Below are 20,990 nucleotides of genomic sequence, written 5' to 3' on the forward strand. Positions count from 1 at the left end.
TATAGCGCGCTTCACCGCCCGTGAAGCGTGGGCGCGTTAAACCTCACCATCAATCAATCAATCAATCAATCAATCAATCAATCAATCAATCAATCAATCAATCAATCAATCAATCAATCAATCAATCAATCAATCAATCAATCAATCAATCAATCAATCAATCAATCAATCAATCATCTTCTTCTTCAGGTATAAAATATCATAACATATGATTGGCCTTTCTTGCAAAAGAAACTATGCAAGACTTGTTTTACCACTGAGCGGGTAAGAAAAATACGGCTAACATAGGCTTCAATAAAGTTTCAATAAAGCTTCAATTAACGCTTTTGCTGCAAACTCAAGGTAATAAAACAGATACAATTACTTTCTAACACAGTTCTCACGCGAGAGCCGTTAGTGTGGAGCGAAAAATATCGCCAAATATGAATATTGTAGAACAATTTCAATATGCTTATTGAGTATCCGAACTCGTGAACTGCTGCACCAATTAGAAACGTTTATAACCGTGAAGAGATCATTCAGACAAAATGGAGCCTTGCTTCAATCGAAATAACTTGCCAATGATAACTGATTGAAATCAGCTGCGCCATGAAGAAAGTTGTTTCGCACAAGTTACGACAAGTATTTGACAAGTATCGAAAACCTTCTGTTTCGGGCTACACAATGCCAGCAGATGAACACAATGCAGCAGAAATGCTGAGATGAGTTATAAGTACGTTAACTTCATGTTGTTATTCAAGTACATGTCCAAACAGATCTCGAAACCAAGTATTTTGCTCTGCAGTGGCTTGCCTCCGATATCCCAAGCAAGTCCTGGCGATGTCCTAACGGGCTAACGAGAGACAAAAATAGAAGCTAAAAAGTTGTTAGAGATTTACAGGGGCTGCGAAATTTATCATCAGAAGGGAAAATTTCTGCGACAATTCCCAGAGCAGTGCTTTGCTTTCTGAGGCTAGGCTGCTTGCAAAGTAAGAGCTTCGTGGGGAAGTATACACAAAATGACGGGGCATGCGTGGTCTGCGGAAAAGAAAAGTACGTTAACTTCATGTTGTTATTCAAGTACATGTCCAAACAGATCTCGAAACCAAGTATTTTGCTCTGCAGTGGCTTGCCTCCGATATTCCAAGCAAGTCTTGGCGATGTCCTAGCGGGCTAACGAGAGACAAAAATGGAAGCTAAAAAGTTGTTAGAGATTTACAGGGGCTGCGAAATTTATCATCAGAAGGGAAAATTTCTGCGACAATTCCCGAAGCAGTGCTTTGCTTTCTGTTGCTAGGCTGCTTGCAAAGTAAGAGCTTCGTGGGGAAGTATAGACAAAATAACGGGGCATGCGTGGTATGCGGAAAAGAAGCAAACTACGCGGCACATAGTGTTAGCATGTAAGTGTTTCCATCCAAATCTACATGAGGGAAATGTTCTCCTTTCAGAAATCCTATAGATTTAAGGATAGCACATGGGGAAGTAACTTCAAGGCTGTCGAGGCAACGAAGAGAAGATTAGAATTCTGGTGTAAGAAAAGCAAAGGGACATATTGCGTAGGACTGTTACCCCCTGCAACCGGCAAAAAAAGTATTTTGTACCTAATAAGCTTTTTGTGCATACAGTAAGAGCAGCGATAGTATTAAACGGGGAGTATGAAACATGCATATTAGTTTACTTTGGTAAGATGGCAGATCATCACCCGCTACAAAGGGTATACCACTGTCACTCATCATGATCATCACCACGACCATCATCATCATCACGGTCAAGTTAAGAAGAAGGATATAAAAATCCTCTTCTGTCTCCTTCTCCGTAAGGCACCGGCCAAGAGCTCTCGGACTACGCAGCCTTCCGTAACCTTCTAAGATTGGGCCTCACTGACATGAGAGAATTTTGCGGCGCTTTACGCCTTGCACGAGTTAGAATAAAACTATATTGTTATTAGAATTCGTTTCATCCACTTTAAATAATTTTCACTGGTTTCAAGTAGTCCAGCTTTCACACCGGCCTTACCGGTGGGATACCTAGATGAGTGTGATTTGAAGAGAAATGCATTAACGTACCAATTCGATCACCGTATGGCCGTGGACACGTCGCGGCTGTTTACAATTTCCTTTGATAACCGTAGGCTTTATGACTTCTGTTTTCATTAATGTCAACGTGTCAGCCTAAGAGCCGAGGCGAAACTCCCGCGTTTCACGTGGTCATTTTTTCGAAAACCAAAGTAATTCAACCACCTAATAGCCCAAGATACGAAAACTTCCACCTCCCATCCACATTTACCACCTGTGCGGAATACAGGCTGGCACCGATAGACAGCCAAGGCGCTAAAAATGGGGCAGAATGTTAATGTCAGCCTCTGTTTTTTTAATGTGAAAGGCATTCTTTGCCGAGTACCTTATCACAAACCGTGTCAATTCCTTGCGATTCCTTGCAAAGAAAATAAAAAAAAAAACAGGCGCCTGAAATAAAAGCTTCGGTAGCCGGATTCTTCCAACCACAGACTCATACCCAACGCGCTGGAAGCAGTTTGGATTGGGAGAGGGGTGCGTGAACATGCAAAATTAAACCGCAAAATCATGCAGCCTTCATTTTGACGACGACGACAATTTCACGCGGAGCTTTCATCGTGCGAAATAAAATAAGGAATTGTCAAAGTCGCAGCCGCTGAGATCAAAAGACAAAAGTTCTCTGCTTCGCGTGAATTTTTTCCCTGTTGTTTATTGAGTTTAGTTTTTGCCACAAAACATCCATTCGTTTCAGTGGTTCCTCGTTAAAGATGTTGAAAAGGTAGCTTCGTTTAGCCTGTCTAAGACAGTTCGTTACCTTATTTCGAAAAGCCTTAAATGCCACGAAATGAGCGGGGTTTCTAGTTTTTAGAAAACGGCCATAAAGAAAATCTATCCCTCTTATAAGATCCATGGATTGGGGCGTAATCCATGGCTTTCTTGATTTTCTGGCGCGGAAACGTTTCGTGGGAAGTGTTTCTTAAAGACCGATGTAAATTGCGTCAGAAAGGCTTCGTGGGCAATATCCGGATCGTTTGAGGCATATACATCCTCCAAGTTTATCGTAGCTAGTTCGTTACGAAAAAGGTCTGAAGTAACTGAATTGATATCTTGGAATGCTGGGCCGCGGCTTCGTCGAGGCTGTTTTGTTTTAGTAGTGCCTGTCATTAAAAAGATAGGTAAATGGTCACTGATATTTATGCCAGTAGTACCAGATTCAACATTGGGGTCCTCAACATTTGTAATGAAAACATTAATTAGTGATGCAGAATCGGGTTGAATACGAGGAGGCACAGTGACAGTGTTTACAAAGGCATTCGATGTCAATATTGTTGCAACTTCACGCGGTGCTGACGTCGGAGCAAACATATTGATATTGTCACGTGGATATTTATCAAGCAGCGATCCCCTGCTTGCGGTATACGTGATCGCCGTGCAGTGTTAGTGTACAATCCCCAGCGAGTGTGACGTTCCCTCTCCTTGCCAGCCAGGTGTTTGAAGACGACGACGCAAGTGTGTGGGTTCACCGCTCGCGGACAGAACGATTCAGCCTTCTTCGCTGAGCCTCGCCGTGCTGCCTCTACTCTTCGGTGTAGCGCTACGCCTAATAAATAGGTACATATCCATCCTGCTGTCTACACCTCTGTCTACTAAGACGCAACAATATTTATATCACCACCCAAAACCAGGTTTAGACGGTTTTCGTTTATCCACCCGAAAAACGCATCGATAAAGGATAGGAAAGTAAAGATGTTCCCCCCTGGTGGCCGGTACAAAAAAGAAAAAACAAGTTTTTCGTAAGCATAGTCAGAATCTCGAATTCATCAGTAATCACCCTGAAATTGTTAATTACTTCTCAGCTAAAATCTTTTTTTTTTGCCATAAGTAATACGCCTCCCTCTCGTTTAGTCGCGCGGTTTAGGTTGTAAGCATTGTGTCCGGTAATTTTAAATATATCATGTGTTTGCTGATACCCCGTTTCGGTCAGCATGACGACATCGAATATGAAGTTAAAGCTCAGAAGTAGAGCATGCAGGCTCTCAGCTTTATTGCAAGCTGACTATTTACGTGAAAAAAAGATAGGCGATTTTTTTTAGCTAAATATACATCGGGAACGTCGCTAGTACTGGAAGATTTTCCCTGTCAACGGCCGGCAGTCCTTTGATCTCAATGTTCCTACTTCGCGAGAACTGCTCAAGGCTAGTCGTACGTTGCTCGGAAGACATCACAACTTCGGATACGATGAACAACTGCGCTCAAGATGCTCGGTATGAGCTAAGGGTTAAGCCTCGGAACAAGCCTGGCGAGTTGAGGGTTTTTAGAGGGCTCCTCAGCATCGGCTTACTCAATTTGGGCTTGGCCGTACGGCGGGGAACCGCTGCGACGGGGCTACCCGGCTCGGCCAGGTCCGGGTGTTGTTCCACAGGTCACCCCGTCGCCCGCCGTCTGATGTCCACCAGAACGAGGCCCGGATGATGCGCACGCCCACACTTCGTTTCTTTTCAACGACGCTAACGCCCCCATCCCGCGATGGCCAACAATACCAAACAACAAAACGAAAACCGTTGTGATTGAAGGGTGGCGCATATATTTAGCTCCTGCTTTTAATTTCACTGCGATGCGATCGCGCTATTCACTGCCGCCGGATATATTTCTTACTCCCGTCGTGGCCTCCACAACACTTGCATACCCACTGAGTTGAGGGAGGATGACTGTCATAAGTTGAAGACGCTAATGATAATGACGATTCCATTGAAGTGTTTGGCCTGCACCCACACGGGGGATTGGCAAGGGCTAACGCGCCGGCTTTGCCTCTGCTGGAGCTTATAGATTGAATTTGTTTTCCACAAGAGAAAATACGGGCGCTGGGCGGAATTAACTCAACTGCGATGGAATCCCGAAAAACCCAAATTTGTCCACCGAACCAGTTTCTGGACAATTATTCCCTTTTACAGTACTGGTGCGTACCCACGGAGAGGTAATGGTCAGGCTTTGTTAGTGCGCTATTTCGACAAGAAAAATGTGAAGATTAAGAATAAAAAAATTAATGACAGAAAAAAACGTGATTTACCCTGTAGGGGTAGGCATACCTCGGAAAAATTGGGGCGGCTCACTCAAAATCACTCACAAATTTATTTTCGAATCATCACTCACTCAAACGCAGACTCACTGCAGAGCAGCACATCTGCGCTCACTCAAACTCAAACTCACAGTGAGCGCAAAAACTCAGAACTCACTCGGACTGAAAACTCAAAATGTACTCAGCGCTGAAAATGTAATCAAACTCATTAAGTACTCAGGGCTCAAAATGTACCGAAACTCACAACGTACCCAGAACTCAAAATGTACTCAAAACTCCAAATATACCCAAACTTTATATATACCCAAAATATACCGAAAATATACCCAAATATATACCCAAATTATACCCAAGCCCAAAATATACGCAGAACTGAAATATACTCAAAAAGCCTCTTCGCAACCGCCAACTTACGTAAGGCGCCTAGTAGGCATTGTGAAATCCCTCCCCCCACTGCGTTATGGTGGTATTCGGCGACTTGGCACTTTATCGCTGCTTCTCGCTGGCTATTTTGTGCTTGATGAGTAAATGGTGGATGGGTTTGAAGTTCCGCCTTCTCGAGGTTCCTTCGATTAACGTGTTTATGTAATAAATTCTCATTTTAAGCGTTGCAGTCATTAAACTCGTCTGGTCAGAGTTTCACGTTCGCGCAACTCACATTACAGGCTACGCGAGACAGACGTCGGCAAACTTGTGCAAGAATGTCGGCTAGCAAAGCGACGGGTTAGGCTCGTAGGAAACAACATAAACAGTTTACGAATGCCCAGTTCAGATTAAACGTGGTTACATCTGCCTGCGCCACTCGCCCGCGTTGTTGACTGAATGTTCGACCATGTTGATCAGTCGTATCAGAGATCAGACATCTCCCGTTCAGTTGCACGGCAAGTTTCATCATGGCGCCGATGTTGTAGCAAGCCCGCTTTATGCCGACATATTGTGCAGATGAGGGAAAACTGTGATTTGCTTCTTACTGACTTACTGAACCGTCACTTCATGAGTTGAGGAGGAAAGCCTCGGTGAAACCGTAGCTGCATTTGTTTTTCTATTTGCCGATATCGGGCAACGAAACGGGTATGCACTTTTGGTAATCATTGCAAGGTTCCATGGTTATGGCACACACAATTTTTTTGAAAATCTCTTCACAACCCCTTTAAATTGGCGTTGACTTGAAGCACACTCGCCCAAAACTCGCCAACTTGCGTCGGGTGGCAATGACATGAGCCCTCAGCGATGAGAGGCCTGCTAAATTTTCAAGTCAAATGTTCGCGATAGTGCCCCCCAAAATGACTTCTTTTTGACCGGATCTTGCGTCAAACCCGGTTTATTTTTTGTTCCGCCGAAGTGTTTCCTCCTCACACAGATGGCGCTAAGCACCATGATCAGCTTTAGAGCCGCCATTTTCGGAGTATGGGCTTCTAGAGAAGCTTCGCTACCAGTTACATTAACCTTGGTTTCACTCCCTTTAATAAGCTTGGTAAGCTTCGAATGTTGGTGTATGTAACCGATAACGACGGAAATTCTTTAGTTGAGCGGTTCTTAGGTCGCAAAGGGTGGACGCCTGTCCTTGGCTATTTGTTCGAAACGATTAAACTATCGGTTGCGGGGTCGTAAATGTGGTTTTTATTCCGTGAGTTTTCCACGTGCCTCGGAAGTAAGCCAATCGATTCTATCCAAAAATACCGCGGAAGATCGCATAAGCATTTGCGGCAGCACTTGCCACGGCGGAAACCGCCTATACAGCCGCATGTGCATCATTCACAGGATTGGCTATAATGCCGGCTTGCGGATTTAGAGCAGTTGATCCAGTTGCTGGCGCCCCGTTTCCGGCCGCATTCTGCGGAGCTGACGTGACGGTGGGTGCCTGCTGTGCTATCTGGATGATAACAAGTTCCTTCAATGACTGCATCTCTGAAATCAATGTTGACAGGAGCTGCTCTTCGACACTGTCCGGTCTGTCGTAAGGCTTGGTGGCTCGGTCAACAGCTACTCCACTGAGGTGTAAATGAATTACTAGTGGGGTCTTGCAGCAGCGGCACGAGCAGTCACTTCCACTGGTACTCGGCGGTTCACGAGAATCGGTTGGGCCAGTGCCGCCACTTGCACTTGTGCTGGCAGTGCCTGTCGTTACCTCGCCCCGGAGGGGGGCAGTGATTCCACTGCCACTAGGGCTCGCTGTACTTGCCGGATCCCGGGAATCGCTTTGTACAGCGGTGCTTCCACTGTTCCCGGAGCTAGACTGAGGCCCACAGTCGCTGGCAGCGGTCGTGCTGGAAGAGTCCGATCTCGGCCATGGTTTCTGTCGAAATTCACAGAAGTAAGGTAAGCAGGGTTAGACCCTACAGCATGGCAAACACTGAAGAAGCGTTAGAAAAAAAGTCTGATGATGAGGACACTTCCCAAGGGGAATTTCAACATAGGTGTTTAGACGTTCGGAGTTTGCAAAATATCCTGAGGCAAGATAATTTAGGAATGAGATACTATGGGTATCGGTGGTGACGGTGAGCCTCCGCTTGACCTCTGGATTCTGGTTTCGGCGACGCTGATTCTTTACTCGGGCAGCTCGTTTAACTGCAGCCTTTGCTTTGTAACAAGAAGCGGTCGCGTCATCGGCGAACGCACGACTGCGCGCGCTACTCTAGCTTTATCTCGCAGCTGGTCGCCGTCGTGAAGCACGACTCGCTCGTTACTCGGTCTTCCTCCTCACACTTTCGCCATATTATCCTCCTCAGTCTCTTCGGTGTCCTTCTGGTTTCTTGGTTACACCGATTGACCGTCCTGCTTCCAGCGCCCTCCCGAGGAAGTCGGACGCCTGTTGTTGGCCGAAACAAAGTATGCACCAAGGGACAAATAATGACACACTATATGCAAGACATTGATGAGTACGCCCGATTAAACACCGATTCTTGCCTGATCTTGCGGCCGTGATTGGGGAATTCCTCGGTTAGGCGTTTTATTTTCAGAAACCTCCTCCTTAGATACCTGGACTCCTCGTCAACGCGCCGTGACCTGTGCTTTCGGGGCCTCAACCTGTGGTTAGCTTGAATTTCGTGAAATACGAAAACGTTTTATTGCGAACTAGTAGAAGTATTGTCCTCCACGTTCTCGCGGTGCTGTGTACACTTTGTTCGGGGTCACAGTATCTCCGATAAAGGGCTCTATAGGCACCGGACACTCCAATTTGTCCGACGACCGCAGCGCCAGCCGCGGCATACGCGCTTAACCCTGGGAGGGTCGGGCCGCGCCCACTGCCTTTATTGCCCTCGCCTAGGCGTCTAGCATAACTTTATTAACGCACATCCCTACAAAATACTGCTACGGTGGCAGAAAAAAAAATGTTTTAGACGGAAACGTTCAAATAAAATGGCGCTGGTGGAATAACACCGCCTTCGTGCCGAGCCGTAGTCCTCAACACTGTGAAGCTGCTTCGAAGGCATTGCATTTCCTCGCGGATTCTCTTTTTTTGCGTCTACGAAGCCATATAGTTACTGCATTGGCTACTGAATTTTAAAAACAGAGTAAGTGAGGGGATTGCGTGCTGCTGTGAAATACGAGCAGGTGGTAAACAGGTTGGTTAGCAGGCTGCGAATACGCGTAAGTGCACAGTATATTTGTTCACGACGACGACGGTGGAACGCAATTGTCACATGGTAGTTTATCAACCAGCGGTTCCACTCTACGGTGCATTTATTATTTCAAATGGCTATCGCCGTATTTAAAGCAGACAACCACACGTGGTTCATACTTTTTGGTCGTGGATGTTCCTTAATGCTCCTTCAGCTATGCGAAATGGAAAACAAAGCCCGTGTGTTCGAGATTTCGGCGCACGTTTGAGATTTCCTGGTGGTCCAAATTAATCCCGAGCCCTCCTCTATAGCGCGGTTCACCGCCCGTGAAGCGTGGGCGCGTTAAACCTCACAATCAATCAATCAATCAATCAATCAATCAATCAATCAATCAATCAATCAATCAATCATCTTCTTCAGGTATAAAATATCATAACATATGATTGGCCTTTCTTGCAAAAGAAACTATGCAAGACTTGTTTTACCACTGAGCGGGTAAAAAAAATACAGGTAACATCGGCTTCAATAAAGTTTTAATAAAGCTTCAATTAACGCTTTTGCTGCAAACTCAACGTAATAAATGAGATACAATTACTTTATAACACAGTTCTCACGCGAGAGCCGTTAGTGTGGAGCGAAAAATATCGCCAAATATGAATATTGTAGAACAATTCCAATATGCTTATTGTGTATCCAAAGTCGTGAACTGCTGCACCAATTAGAAACGTTTATAACCATGAAGAGATCATTCAGACAAAATAGAGCCTTGCTTCAATCGAAATAACTTGCCAATGATAACTGACTGAAATCAGCTGCGCCCTGAAGAAAGTTGTTTCGCACAAGTAACAACAAGTATTTGACAAGTATCGAAAACCTTCTGTTTCGCGCTACACATTGCCAGCAGATGAACACAATGCAGCAGAAATGCTGAGAAGAGTTATAAGTATGTTAACTTCATGTTGTTATTCAAGTACATGTCCAAACAGATCCCGAAACCAAGTAATTTGCTCTGCAGTGGCTTGCCTCCGATATCCCAAGAAAGTCCAGGCGACGTCCTAGCGTGCTGTATTCCTTTTTTTGTTTGCTGTGCATGACCGCTTCACGGTCATTTATGTTATGCCATGATACATGCTTGGAAAGGGATGTATATTATGCGTTGCTAGAAGGTCCCCTGATAATATTTGTGTTACATTGGCCACAACACCCGCGACTCTTATTTCGTCATTTTGAACTTTTCACCATCCGTCCGGCGACCTTGAACGAGGTCGTGTTTTCCGATGCATATTTGAGATACACGCACGGCCAGGAACAAGCGGACTTGGAGAGCTGCCTGCGCAGTTAATAGTGGTGAATAGTTACGACGGCCACTTCGGCGAGATAGTAGTAGTCGTAGAAAAAAATTATTTGCGATGGATAGGGAAACACTACTAACGAAGCAGTGCAGGGAGATATGGGCTGCGCGTCGTTTGAAGTTCGAGAAGGGCAGAGTAGAATATCTTTGGAGAGGAGGTTGATAGCAATGAATGAACGTAGGTGGACAGGCAAGGTTTTTTTAGGTACGTATAGATGAAGAGCGTCGAGATGCAGTGGTTAAGGAAAACAAAAAGGATAAGTATGAAAGGAACAGTGGAGAATCAAAGACAGCCAAGGTGACCAAGGCAGTTAAAAACGAATAAACAGATATAAGCTAAAGGGTCAGAGATTTACAGGGGCTGCGAAATTTATCATCAGAAGGGAAAATTTCTGCGATAATTCCCAGAGCAGTGCTTTGCTTTCTGAGGCTAGATCAGGTTGCTTGCGAACTAAGAGCTTCGTGGGGAAGTATACACAAAATGACGGGGCATGCGTGGTCTGCAGAAAAGAAGCAAACTACGCGCACATAGTGTTAGCATGTAAGTGTTTCCATTGAAATCTACATGCGAAATGTTCTCCTTCCAGAAGTCCTATAGATTTAAGGGTAGCACATGGGGAGGTAACTTCAAGGCTATCGAGGCAACGAAGAGAAGATTAGAATTCTGGTGTACGAAAAGCAAAGGGACATATTGCGTAGGACTGTTACACCCTGTAACCGGCAAAAAAAGTATTTTGTACATAATAAGCTTTTTGTGCATGCAGTAAGAGCAGCGAGAGTATTAAACGGGGAGTATGAAACATGCATATTAGTTTACTTTGGTAAGATGGCAGATCATCACCCGCTACAAAGGGTATACCACTGTCAATCATCATGATCATCACCACCACCATCATCGTCATCACGGTCAAGGGAAGAAGGAGGATATAAAAATCCTTTTCTGTCTCCTTCCCCGTAAGGCGCCGGCCAAGAGCTCTAGGAATACGCAGCCTTCCGCAACCTTCTAAGATTGGGCCTCACTGACATGAGAGCATTTTGCGGCGCTTTACGCCTTGCACGAGTTCGAATAAAACTATATTGTTATTAGAATTCGTTTCATTTACTTTAAATAATTTTCGCTGGTTTCAAGTAGTCCAGCTTCCACACCGGCCTTACCGGTGGGATACCTAGATGAGTGTGACTTGAAGAGAAATGCACTAACGTACCAATTCGATCACCGTATGGCCGTGGACACGTCGCGGCTGTTTACAATTTCTTTTCATAACCGTAGGCTTTATGACTTCTGTTTTCATTAATGGCAATGTGTGAGCCTAAGAGCCGAGGCGAAACTCCCGCGTTTCACGGGGTCATTTATTCGAAAACCAAAGCAATTCAACCACCTAATAGCCCAAGATACGAATACTTCCACCTCCCTTCCACATTTACCACCTGTGCGGAATACAGGCTGGCACCGATAGACAGCCAAGGCGCTAAAAATGGGGCAGAATGTTAACGTCAGCCTCTGTTTTTTTAATGTGAAAGGCATTCTTTGCCGAGTACCTTATCGCAAACCGTGTCAATTTCTTGCGATTCCTTGTAAAGGAAATAAAAAAAAAAACAGGCGCCTGAAATAAAAGCTTCGGTAGCCGGATTCTTCCAACCACAGACTCATACCCAACCCGCTGGAAGCAGTTTGGATTGGGAGAGGGGTGCGTGAACATGCAAAATTAAACCGCAAAATCATGCAGCCTTCATTTTGACGACGACGACAATTTCACGCGGAGCTTTCTTCGTGCGAAATAAAATAAGGAATTGTCGAAGTCGCAGCCGGTGAGATCAAAAGACAAAAGTGCGTGCTGGTCAAATTCAAAGTTCAACTATAGTCAAAGTCTAAACAGCCTTCGAGTCAAAGCCCCAACCCCGGTGGCCACCAAGAAAATCATCACGAGAGATCTTTGCGTAAAACCATCGTCGTCGTGAGACGGAGGAGTGCATGATTTTTCAAGCGTAGGTGGCAGCTCGTGGGAAAACGTGACCACAACATTGAGTTGTTAAACTGAGGGCACGTATTTTGGCGTCCTCCTGCACCTCGTCATTCACGCACGCAGTAATTTCTTTAAAAACTATTAACCAACTAGCCAGCAACGTGTGGAAGCCTTGTGACAGGCATAAAGCAACGCTTTTCCACGTCAAGAAATAACTTTCTATTGTCGTGCAGTATTAATCTTGGAAACGAATCTCGGAGGCCGTCGTGAACGTGTTTCCTTGAAATTACCTTGTTACTACCGTAAGTAATGAGTAGAGATCTAAACGTTATGCAAAATGCCTATTTCAACACGAAAGTGCTTTATTACGGAGTACAGCAAGACCTCACCAACGTCACGGAAATTGCACCACCAAAAAAGTTTCATTGACGCGGCTGCGCTACGATCCGAGCCCACGATCACTCTGGCCATACCAAGAGGTGTGAAACGCTCTGTCAACTGGGCTATGATCTCTCTATTTATTCATTGTCGGTTTTCGCATACCCAGAGCAGCCACATTACAATGCAGGACAAACCGACAGGGAAGAGCCTATCGCATACGTCCTTATACAGTGCCCCACGTGAGACTGCACTCCGGTATTCTAAGGAGAGGCGAGCCGACAAAGAACTCGTTTATAACACTATTTCTCAGAAATAGCCAACAATTCCTCCAGGCATGCGACGTGATGACACTACGGACTGCAGCAGTGCTTCACATAAGCGTACTTGGCACACTCTTAAAAAAAGGGACATGTGTCCATAGGAATGGGAAACCGGTTCACCAAGTGACGGACGAACAGATGCGTTAGACCCAACCCACCATCGCGTATTCGGAAGAAGAGGTTGTCTCTCCCGCATCTCACCCCGTCGACGTCCAATGAACACTGCGAACGCACAGTGAATCTTTTGCACATTGATGCGTGAGCAATGTAACACTTGCATCACAAACCACAGCTTCGATACAAAAGATAAATTGCGCACACTTGCCGTTGCAAATTGGACCAGTTGGCCACTCTCCATTTTCCCCCTTCTCGCGTATGGATACGGTCTCAAGCCTGAATAGCTGTACAAACTCACCTTATAGCCTTTCCTATAACGGGCCTCCTCGATTACCAGTCCCGGTTGGTCCGCGGAGTGCCCGAGACCCCATCTGCTGCTCGATTTGCCCCTGTATTCCTACGGTACTTCCGGGCCGAACGCAGTCCTCGGACTGCCCGCGGACCGTACAGGACTAGTAAATCGAGAAGGCCCAACATTCTCTCTTTAAATGATGCGGCCGTCTAGGAGAGGCGACGCGAAATAGTGCGTCATGACGGTATTGAGCGCCGATAGTTGGCGCCTCGATAGGGTAGCGTAAGCTGCGGTGTTTATCCGTCCGCGGCCTCTGCTGCGGGTGTAATGGCCCCGTGCAGGACCGAAGTGGTCGCACCTTTGCCGAAGCGACCCTCCAGCTAAACTTCGCTCGACAAGCACACCCGCAAGGCTGCTGCCGACCCGCAAATCATGCTCCTTTCGCTGTAGCGGACCGTGACTTCGCCAAACTATGTGGTTACAACCCGTTTGGCTGCGTTCGCATGGTTTGCGAGCGCCTGGTGTTTCAATCGGATTTACGGAATGCTCCGGCGCGTATAATCCAGTGTCTAATGTTGGTGCGTATCATGGTGTCATACCAAAGAAATAGAAATAGCGACGTGCAAGTTCAAATCGATGCTCAATAAACATTCAACTGCTCCTGTTAAGGGACATTCCACTTTAGTGTTTTCCAGATTCTTATGAAACAGGGATCAACCACATTTTTTTCCATTGAGTCCGTGTCAAGACTATTCGACATGCAAACATGAATTAAGGGATGTTAGAAAAAGTAGTCTGGTTGGTAACTTCAAATCCCGCACATATCTACGCGGAATTGGACAACAGGTTTCCTACCAAATTAGTCTGAACGCACGCACGACCTTCCTCTTTTCTTTTGGCTACGTGTCAAATAAACCCCTAATGTTCAGTGGGGACTGTTCGACGGGTCCTGGCCTCTGGTCTTTTCGTAAAGAGGGAAATGAAACACGAAGTGGCTATTTTGAGGTTAGGGCCTATATGTGCTTTTTAGTGTATGAAATGCCTTTTTTGGCTATATATTTCTTTGGGGGTGGGGGTGGGGGTAGGGTTTCGCGTCCATGTTCCGCTAAAGCCTGTCTCGCTTCGGAAGGCCGGAACTCGGGGTTCATCTCTCGCTCTATGTGAGGAGAACCCACGTGCCGTGCCAAACACTGCCGATGCGCAGAATTCCCTGCCCGAGCCGCCGCCACCTCGTCCAGAGGTTACTCCGATAACTAAACTGGGCCGCGGCCGAATGCATCGACACCGCAGCTAACGTCACCGACGGGTGTCAGCATGAGCGTTTCGTTCTATGTTATCTTGTCAATGGCGAGCGTTTCGTTCTATGTTATCAATGGCGAAATGTTTTGCATACAGGTTCTCACCATTTCCAACGCGATAAAATAATAAGCAAAAAGGGAATCTGGAACTTCGTGCAGCTTAGGGACCCCGTGTCATTTCTCTCGCACTGCGCGCGCGTTATCTCTCGCTTTCGACTTCGTGCCTCAAGACATCAGCTATAATTTACCCTTCTTTTTGTCACCAAATATGAGCGCATTTTCGGCCCTGGCCGCTTTTTTAATTGCAGAGCATTTCTTAGCCTCGCCTGTTCCTGCGTCGGACGGTGTCAACAGTTTCGCGTCCGCAGCAGGTGCGCCTCTCCTTCCCTCCTCTCTCTCAACAGCAGCTGGCGCGCGCATGCGTCGTAGTCAGCCCGTTCGCTCCGTCGCGGTCTCGGCCTAACAGGTGCGTGATAGCAGCGCGGTGGGTCGTGGAAGGGCGCGCGCTGCTTGCGCATGCGCGCTCTCCCCCCGTACTGCTCTCCCTCTACTGCGCGCGCAGCAAATATAGCGGCTAGCGGTCGCTCGTGTTTCAGTCACTGCGTTGCTCCTTCCTTCCTTGGTTGACGCTCGTGCCCACGTTTACTCGTGTCTGCTATTCCAACATCACGGAAGAAGCGATGGAAGCAACACTGCCTTCAATCAGTACTGAGGCCCCAATGCTCTGCATTTACTCGTGTTCCCCTCGCGGGAAGGCGCGGGAATTTTTTGAGTCATCCCTCAACGGTCGTTATCAATCTGTTTATTTGACATCCACACAATTACAGATGTCGGGAGCACGGACAAAAAGCCAATAAAGCGGCTTAGCAGGGTCCGTGCACCTTAATATACAAGTCATGTAAAAGTGCACGTTCGAATTGTAGTACAGACTGCGCATGCATAAAATTCGCATTTGTTCAGTAAAATGAGCTAGCAATACCGCAGCACTACCGTATTTAGCGGCATACAACGCAAACACAAATACACCCGCCCAAGATTACACTAACACTGACAGCCTGCAGGTACAATATTTCAGCGCTACTTGTAGGTGTAAAGAATGCACTTTTGCAATTTGTGGCTGCCATATATTCGACGATATGAAGGTTGTGAGCACTGTTTACGATCATGACAATGTAATTATTCAACTCATCTGCTAGCTGCGTTCCATATGTTGGTTTACCATTTAGCATTAGCTCTGTGTTCGCGTGAATTTTTTCCCTGCCAAGTAGGGAGTTTAGTTTTTGCCACAAAACATCCGTTCGTTTCAGTGGTTCCTCGTTAAAGATGTTGAAAAGGTAGTTTCGTTTAGCCTGTCTAAGACAGTTCGTTACCTTATTTCGAAAAGCCTTAAATCCCACAAAATGAGCGGGGTTTCTAGTTTTTACAAAACGAAAATAAAGAGAATCTATCCCTCTTATAAGATCCAAGGATCGGGGCGTAATCCATTGCTTTCTTGGTTTTGTGGCGCGCAAACGTTTTGTGGGAAGTGTTTCTTATAGACCGATGTAAATTGCGTCAGAAAGGCTTCGTAAGCAATATCCGGATCGTTTGCGGAATATACATCCATCCAGCTTATCGTAGCTAGTTCGTTACGAAAAAGGTCTGAAGTAACTGAATTAATATCTTGGAATGTTGGGCCACGGCTTCGTCGAGGCTGTTTTGTTTCAGTAGTGCCTGTCATTAAAAGGATAGATAAATGGTCACTGATATTTAAGCCAGTAGTACCAGATTCAACATTGGGGTCCTCAACATTTGTAATGAAAACATCAATTAGTGATGCAGAATCGGGTTGAATACGAGTAGGCACAGCGACAGTGTTTACAAATGCATTCGATGTATATATTTTTGTAACTTCACGTGGTGATGACGTCGGAGCTAACATATTGATATTTATATCACCACCGAAAACCAGGTTTAGACTGTTTTCGTTTATCCACCCGAAAAACGCATCGATAAAGGATAGGAAAGCAGAGATGTTCCCCCCTGGTGGCCAGTAAAAAAACAGAAAAAAGACGTTTTTCGCTAAGCATATTCCGAATTTCAAATTCATCAGTAATCACCCTGAAATCGTCGATTTCTTCGCAGCTAAAATATTTTTTTACCATAAGTAATACGCCTCCCCTCTTTTAGTCGCACGGTTTAGGTAGTAAGTATTGTGTCCGGTCATTTTAAATATATCATGTGTTTGCTAATACCCCGTTTCGGTAAGCATGACGACATACAATACGAAGTTAAAGCTCAGAAGTAGAGCATGCAGGCTATCAGCTTTATTGCAAGCTGACTGAGTATTTACGTGAAAAAAAGATAGGCGATGTTTTTTAGCTTAATATACATTGGCAACATCACTAGTACTGGAAGATTTTCCCTGCCAACGGCCGGGAGTCCTTTGATCTCAATGTTCCTACTTCGCGAGAACTGCTCAAGGCTAGTCGTACGTTGCTCGGAGAACATCACAACTTCGTTCAGCCTTTTGCATTCTGCCGCTAGAGGCAAGTTCTCTTTTTTTAGCGCTGCGTTCTCTTTATCAATTTTCGCGGAGCGCTTAGCCATTGCGTCAAACTGAGTGCTGAAGAAGTCAATAGAATTCTTCCGTTCTTTGAATTCCCTACTCAGTTCTTTCTCCATTTGTGTCAGCATATCTCTCGTTTCCTGCCTCAAGTCCTTCAAAAACTTCGCAATTTCATGGGACATTTCGCATTGCGACATAATACAACCACAGTTGGCGGCACCAAAAATAATGTAACACGCGAGGGAGAAAAAGAGGACACAAACCTGAGTTTTGAAAGCGTGGCGAATAGGACAGTGCCCTGCGGTGGCCGCTGCGGCCAAATCAAGCACGGACGAGAAGCGAGCGGCTGCGATGGGCTCAAGGGGGTGACAAAGCAAAGCTGGTCCGGCGAAGCACACGCCAAAGGCCCAGCAACACCGTAGAGCAGGATCTGTGTTTTAAAAGCGTGGCAATTAGGGCAGTGGGCTGCGGTGGCCGCTGCTGCCAATCTGGTTAATCATCCGAAATTCGAGCCGTTTCCTGCATCCCCATCATTAAAATACGTTCATAGGTTTGTTGTCCATTTACCTTTCCTCAGGAACCCTGTCCCTACCACCATCCTTTTCTCTTTCGCAGTTAACCGTCAGCCCGGATATATGTCTGGATGAATGTAATGCTCCAGCTGCCAGCATTGCGCGGTGAAGTTGCCCCAAGCGCCGGGTTATTTTATTTCAGTGTATTCCGTCCGACCGCTGCGGATGGATTGTGTTCCACCGTGCGAAAGGGGGTGGGACATTCTTAACGTGGCGCCTTCATCATAAGCAATGATACGTAAGCAGACTATATAATTACATAATCAGATAGCATGTGGCATGCACCCGAATAACGTGCCTATATGAAACGTTACCCTGCATAATATATTGCTATTATCGCGTTCCCGTGTTAGGTATATGCATAAACCAAATTCCAAAACCATGTTTTCCACAAGGGTGTGCAGTTGCAAAATGGGAATGCCTACCAGAAGTTCCTCTTGCAAGCATGCTTGGAGCCTGCTTGAAAGGGGAGCTTCACAAACTATAGGACCAGGCCAAAGGTCAAATTTGGGTTTGGGCTATGAGGCACGCCGTACTGAAATCTACTGGTTAACTTAGACCACTTGCGCCAAAATCTCGTACATGGATAGAAGAAATTCGTGCTTGTTGGTTCATCACCTTTAAACTGTGTACAGCGCAGGAGACCAGATACAAGTAACGTTCTTTGCCCCTGCATCTTCTGCGCTACTTCATCCCATATTGCATGCATTAAATTACCTTCTTAATCACATGTATAAAAGGAACATTACACCGCCAGCCATGCGTTGGCCAATATAAACTGGAAGAAATGTGCTTGTAAGTAGCATATGGCAACCAGATATAGGCACTATGAAGGCAACACGTATGCATCACCAGCACAGTCCAGTGCTTGCCTTCTAGAGTTAGTAGGCTTGTCGCCCATCCCAAATCCCAGTCAACAAATGAGGCCGCAATCTTGATAAACTCATGGAAAGCGGCCACATCTCGCATACGGTCAACTGCGCTCAAGATGCTCGGTACGAGCTAAGGGTTAAGCCTCGGAACAAGCCTGGGGAGTTGAGGGTTTTTAGAGGGCTCCTCAGCCTCGGCTTACTCAATTGGGGGTTGGCCGTACGGCTGGGAAGCGCTGCGACGGGGCTACCCGGCTCGGCCAGGTCCGGGTGTTGTTCCACAGGTCCCCGGTCGCCCGCCGGCTGATGTCCGCCAGAACGAGACCCGGATGATGCGCACGCCCCCACTTCGTTCCTCTTCAACGACGCTAACGCCCCCCCATCCCGCGCTGGCCAACACTACCAAACAACAAAACGAAAACCGTTGTGATTGAAAGGCGGCGCATATATTTCGCCCCTTCTTTTAATTTTACAGCGACGCGATTGCGCTATTCACTGCCGCCGGATGTACTTGTTACTCCCGTCGTGGCCTCTACAACACTTGCATACCCAGGTGAAGGAGGATGACTGTCAGAAGTTGAAGACGCTAATGATAATGACGATGCCATTGAAGTGTTTGGTTTGCACCCACACGGCGGGATAGGCAAGGGCCAACGCGCTGACTTTTGCCTCTGCTGGAGCTTTTTGATTGAATTTGTTTTCCACAAGAGAAAATACGGGCGTTGGGCGGAATTAACATGGAATCCTGAGAAACACGAAAAATTTTGTCCGCCGAAGCAGTTTCTGGCCAATTCTTCTTCTCATTTACAGTACTGGTGTATACCCATGAAGAGGGCGTGGTCAGGCTTTGTTAGTGCGCTATTTAGACAAGAAAAATGTGAAGGTTAAGAATAAAAAAATTATTGACAGAAAAAAAAACCCGATTTACGCTGTAGGGGTAGGCATACCTCGGCGAAATTGGCGCGGCTCAGTCAAACTCACTCACAAATTTATTTTCGAATCGTCACTCACTCAAACGCAGACTCACTGCTGAGCAGCACATCTGCGCTCACTCAAACTCAAACTCACAGTGAGCGCAAAAACTCAGAACTCACTTGGACTCAAAACTCAAAATCTACTCAGCACTCAAAATGTAATCAAACTCGTTATGTACTCAGGACTCAAAATGTACTCAAACTCACAATGTACTCAAAACTCAAAATGTACCCAAACTTTATATATATACCCAAAAGATACCAAAAATATACCCAAATATATACGCAAAATATACCCAAACCCAAAATATACCCAAAACTCAAATATACCCAAAAGCCTCTTCGCAACCGCCAACTTACGCCAGGCGCCTCGTAGGCGTTGTGAAATCCTCCCTCCAACCCCCCCCCCCCTTTCGTGATGGTGGGACTCGGCGACTCGGCGTTGTATCGCTGCTTCTCGCTGGGTATTTTGCGCTTGATGAGTAAATGATGTATGGGTTTGAAGTTCCGACTACTCGAGGTTCCTTCGATTAACGTGTTTATGTATAAAATTCTCATTTTAAGCGTTGCAGTCCTTTAACTCGTCAGGTCAGAGTTTCACGTTCGCGCAACTCACATTACATTCTACGTGAGACAGACGTCGGCAAACTTGTGCAAGAATATCAGCAAGCAAAACGACGGGTTAGGCTCGTGGGAACAGCGTAAACAGTTTACGAATGCCCAGTTTAGATTAAACGTGGTTACTTCTGCCTGCACCACTCGCCCGAATGGTTGACTGAAAGTTCGACCATGTTGATCAGTCGTATCAGAGATCAGACATCTCCCGTTCAGTTGCACGGGAAGTTTCATCATGGCGCCGATGTTGTAGCAAGCCCGCCCTATGCCGACATTTTGTGCAGACGAGGGAAAACTGTGATTTACTTCTTACTGACTTACTGAACCGTCACTTCACGAGTTGAGGAGGAAAGCCTCGGTGAAACCGTAGCTGCATTTGTTTTCCTATTTGCCGATATCGGGCAAATCGGAAAACGAAACGGGTATGCAGTTTTGTTTATCATTGCAAGGTTCCATGGTTGTCAGCGCACACACAATTTTAGATGAGACTGCATCTCATTCACTAGCCTTGTCCATGCAGCGTCGTAGGTGTTGTTTTCGTCCGCCCCTCCCCCTACACTATAAAAAATAATAGTTAGCGGCGCCCGATTTCGATCCCACGACCCTGTGGGCGGAACGCGAGGTACATGGTGCCCTTCTCACTGCGCCACAAAACTGAGACAGAATCAAATGCTACGAACGCGCCTTATATCCTTGAATCATTCAAACTACGTCAAGATGCTACTGATACAACGCATGCTGGGGCAATGATTAACACTTGCAATAAAAGAAAAGAAGCTCCCACTTACAGCAACAATGATGTAGTAAAGGTCGTTGCGACAGCGAAGCCCCAAGCATAGCACTTAGATTGACCAAGATTGGCCAATAAAACATAATAATAATCATAAAACATAATAATCATACGCGTTCCCGACACATTTCACGTGATTTCAGAATCAATCCAATGGAAACACCAAGTGAACCCCACGATGCGTCGCATCTACACGGGGTTCCCCTCGCCGGGAGGTGGGCGCAATTATTTTTGAATACCTCTTGACGACCCCTTTAAGCTGGCGT

Source organism: Haemaphysalis longicornis, unplaced genomic scaffold (assembly GCF_048455015.1).
Source record: "Haemaphysalis longicornis isolate Haplotype H1 unplaced genomic scaffold, Haemaphysalis longicornis Haplotype H1 scaffold_8, whole genome shotgun sequence".
NCBI lineage: Eukaryota > Metazoa > Arthropoda > Arachnida > Ixodida > Ixodidae > Haemaphysalis > Haemaphysalis longicornis.